This window comes from Podarcis gaigeae, assembly GCF_964106915.1.
Source record: "Podarcis gaigeae genome assembly, chromosome: 12".
Taxonomy (NCBI): domain Eukaryota; kingdom Metazoa; phylum Chordata; class Lepidosauria; order Squamata; family Lacertidae; genus Podarcis; species Podarcis gaigeae.
This window is the reverse complement of record NC_139688.1, coordinates 40,185,234-40,189,872: the sequence shown is the minus strand read 5'-3', so window position 1 is coordinate 40,189,872 and position 4,639 is coordinate 40,185,234. Positions and strand designations below refer to the sequence as shown.

Here is a 4,639-nt window from a genome sequence, read left to right as displayed (position 1 = left end):
GCTGTTTTTGTTCCGTGTTTTGAGCTTTGATTTTGGTTTTCCTCATCCCTCCCCGTCCCTTTTCCCTTGTGTGCCTTTAAAAAAATGTTTGATAGGGGGACTTGCCTTACTTCCATTGTAAGCAGCTCTAGGGGCCTTTTTTTTGGCTGAAGAGCGTGATAAAGGTAAAGGTAAAGGTACCCCTGCCCGTACGGGCCAGTCTTGACAGACTCTGGGGTTGTGCGCCCATCTCACTTAAGAGGCCAGGGGCCAGCGCTGTCCGGAGACACTTCCGGGTCACGTGGCCAGCGTGACATCGCTGCTCTGGCGAGCCAGAGCCGCACACGGAAACGCCGTTTACCTTCCCGCTGGTAAGCGGTCCCTATTTATCTACTTGCACCCGGAGGTGCTTTCGAACTGCTAGGTTGGCAGGCGCTGGGACCGAGCAGCGGGAGCGCACCCCGCCGCAGGGATTCGAACCGCTGACCTTTCAATCGGCAAGTCCTAGGCGCTGAGGCTTTAACCCACAGCGCCACCTGCGTCCCTGAAGAGCGTGATACAGATGCGCCAAATAAATTGATAAATAAAATATCTCGCATTGTGGGGGAAGGGTTGGTACAGTTCGGATAAGAAACTTCACATGGCAAGGCACGCCCCATGTTATTTTTTAATGGGTAAGATTTTGGAGCAGGAGGATTCTGGACCTAAATTTTAGGGGGATTCCAGAAAATAATGGGGGGGGGGAGTTTAATGGATATGTTATTTATTTACGTAGACTTTATTTCCACACGCATGCATGCACACTTGTAGCAGAAGAGAACTGATCATCAGTACAAAATATAAAATAAAATGGTTACCTGTTGAATAAAACAATAATTATTTTAAAAGAAAAAAATACAGAAAACTTGCAATATGTAATGCATAACTGTTGAGGTAATTTTTACTGTACAGATAAATGGTGAATTGCCTTTTTTAATAATAAAAAAACAACCCTTAATGTGAAATATGAAAGCTACAGCTTTACTAAGTTACACCATAAGGCTGTCACCTTTCCTGGCAGAAGGTAGAAACTATGTAGGTATAACTTCTTACCAGCAGTAAAATGGAGAGCTGCACCTGCTGAATTTTGCTTCCCATGGAATTGGGAGAACTCCAAGATAGTGTCAGAAAATGATGGTGTTCTTAAAGACTGCTGACTAAAAGTGCAGTTAAAGAACGTGCTCTTACACATAACTCCCAGATCAGCTGAAAGATTATCTACCCTGTGTACATGAGTAGAAAAGCTTTGCTTCATTGAGGCGGTAATGATATAGCTCCTTGTCATTATCCAGGTCATACAGAACACCTACTATATGTATTGCAAAACTCCAAGCAAAAGAAGATAGGCTTTGCAACATACCTAACTGAATTTAAGATTGCATAAATTGGCAAACTACTTTTAGAAGTGTTGTGCAGTCCTAATTCCATGACTAATGCTTTGTGTTTATAAATGAGGAATTTATAACTTGATTGATTGTATATATTTTTATTTGTTGTTGTTTAGTCGTTTAGTCATGTCCGACTCTTTGTGACCCCATGGACCAGAGCACGCCAGGCACTCCTGTCTTCCACTGCCTCCCGCAGTTTGGTCAAACTCATGCTGGTAGCTTCGAGAACACTGTCCAGCCATCTCGTCCTCTGTCGTCCCCTTCTCCTTGTGCCCTCAATCTTTCCCAGCACCAGGGTCTTTTCCAGGGAGTCTTCTCTTCTCATGAGGTGGCCAAATTATTGGAGCCTCGGCTTCGGGATCTGTTCTTCCAGTGAACACTCAGGGCTGATTTCCTTAAGAATGGATAAGTTTGATCTTCTTGCAGTCCATGGGACTCTCAAGAGTCTCCTCCACCATCCTTCAATCATCTCCAGGGTGGTTTACAAGAAAAAAGAATTAAAATGTAAATACCCCCTGAAACATAATAAACTAAATTAAAAAACTATCTTCTTTCTACCATAGTTGCACAAAACGTATTTAGTACCCTCTTTCTGCACTATCAAGTCCCAGGAAAGGTCAGAGCATCTAGACAGACAACATGATGTTAATCCTGTGTATACATGGAAGTAAATCACACAGAACTCAGTAATACACTTGTGAACACATGAAGAGGATTACAGTGTACATTGTCAGGCTCAGCCCTGTGAAAAGTTCTAGACATCCCATATTTTAGAACAGAACGGATGCGAGCAAGGGGGGAATGATCAAGCATACACAGTAAACCTTTCACACAAGGAGAGAATTAATGGACGGGGCTAAAATATTGTGGCCACGATTTCAGTGGATTTGGTCTAACATGAAAAAGTTAGAAAGGAAACTGCTAGAAGGATTACTAAGCTGATATCACATAGGTAAAATCATTATCTGAGTGGAAAAGGGCAAGAGAGATTACATGTTTCAATAGAGTTTGAACAAGAGAACAGGTTTAAAACAAACTAGGAAAAGTACTTTCTTGACTAGTGGAAATCTCCAGCACAATGTCATAACGGCCATATTGTGTTTAGAAAAAGATTAGATAAATCCATGGAAGATTTAAATATCAAGTCATATTGTATAGCACTCACACAAATTATATGCTTTCTGTATTCCCCATCAGTAAAGACAAAAAAATACAGTTAATAGAATATTGCTACCATGTGGTATCAATGGATACTGATTCTAAACATTGTTGAGTCTGATTATGGAGAGCATGCCCTTACTCTGACTTTTGTAAAGCTAACTTTGCTTTTGGAAAGTCCCATCATCTTTTCATACTTGGAAGCAAAACACGTGTAAATAACTCTTGAAAGAAGATGGTTTTAGATTTCCCGGAGAAAAAAAAGAATTGTTCAATTTAGTGGAATTTCCATGGAAAATAATTTCCCTCCAAAATGCAGTCTTGCATCCAGTCTAATATCTTGAGTGCAAATTCTCTCTAAAAGCATCATTTCCCAGGAAAAGATATCTGAATTGTGCCTCACAAAATATACCCACAGTATCTCAGATAACAAATGAATTCTTGATTTTTAATGTTCAGCCAGCATGCTGGAGTTCTGTAATGTTTAGTTCAAGTCACGATAATGAACATACAAAACTGGCTTCGGAGGAGATGAAGAAATGAAACAAACGTAGTCAACAAGTTACACAATTAAATACTTCCTGTAAGCAGTTAATATTGCCACAGTGACAGCCTTTCTATAACCGAGGTGAATGCACATGCATTAATTCAGACACATCAAGAAGACAGATGGAAGGAAAAGTTAACAAGCAAAAGAGATAATGGCTTGAACAATGGACCAGAAACCGGGAAAGGTTGTGGGAGTAGGGAAACGGGAGCAACCAGCTTGACGTACAGTGACATTTTAAGCACTTTAATATGAATGGAAACAATACAGAGAGGAAACAAACAGGAAGAATTGGATGTCTTTGCACATAAAGAATGCTATGACCAAACTGGCACCACAGTTACTTGATGGGACAATGATGTCCATAAACTTTGGTACTTAGGGATAATATATTATCATTCTTATTTAATATTTATTTGGTACCAATAGCACTTGCCTCCATCATGAGCAAATTCCAACTGCTGGCATCAGAGAGTATTAGTAGGCAGGAACTGCTGATTACTGGGCAGAGGTGGAAGGACAACACCTGGGAAATTATAGGATGAGGGCAAGAAATGTCACCCGAATAATCTTGACACAATTAGAACATAAGAAGCGTCCTGTTGGATCAGACCAAAGGCTTATCTACAGCATCTTGTTCTCACATTGGCCAACGAGATGCCTATGAGAAGGTTGCAAACAGGTCATGAGTGTAATATATGTAGATTTCCTCCCTTCCCTTCAGAGAACCCAGATGAAGATCCACAAAATATGGGGCCAATGTATCAATATACAGTGGTACCTCAGGTTACAAACGCTTCAGGTTACAGACTCTGCTAACCCAGAAATATTACCTCGGGTTAAGAACTGTGCTCCGGCAGCGTGGGGGCAGCAGGAGGCCCCATTAGCTAGTGGTGCTTCAGGTTAAGAACAGTTTCAGGTTAAGAACGGACCTCTGGAACGAATTAAGTAAACCCGAGGTACCACTGTACTCTGATTATCCTAATAGCACAAATTCCATCATGACACCACTATAACCAGGTGGTGACATCAGTTCCAGAATGACCTTGCAATTGTGTGGATCTCTTGTTCCTAGGATGTGGACCAAACCACTGCCACTCCTGCACCCTAGCATTTCTCTTCCCGTGAATGTCAGCCGAAGTGGGAATTTTCCATCCTGGTCCATTGGGGCAAAATTGGAGATTCAAAATTACTCCTTGTGATTCCTAGCATCTGATAAGAATGTGTTGACACCATGTAATTTATTTTATCATGATTTTTATCAGGATAATCTTTTGTAAACCGTTTCGAGAGCCTCTCAGAGCTGTAAAATGGGATATTTACAAAAAATAAAATATACCAGACTCTGTACCCAGGGCTGTCATGATCCCAATGCCAAGGACAAGACATTGAGAGAGGCTTAGCACTGAGTGGTAAGTACTGGATGAATAAGAGAGCTGGCAAAGGATGTGGATCTGATTTAAGAAGTATGGTTCTGCTAAACTTCCAGCTTAAGAGGGGAGAAGGAATCCGTTTGACAAATAGAGAA

The 4,639-nt window shown here is 41.2% G+C and overlaps 1 long non-coding RNA gene across 1 annotated transcript; it reads right to left on the bottom strand.

Annotated features, from left to right (window-relative positions):
- Positions 1 to 523: 523 nt before the first annotated feature.
- Positions 524 to 1,518, bottom strand: LOC310828526. The gene is made up of 2 exons (XR_014557002.1): positions 1,072 to 1,518; positions 524 to 836 (listed from the first exon to the last, which is right to left on the bottom strand). It is a non-coding gene; the product is annotated as an uncharacterized lncRNA (long non-coding RNA).
- Between the last annotated feature and the right edge of the window lie 3,121 nt (positions 1,519 to 4,639).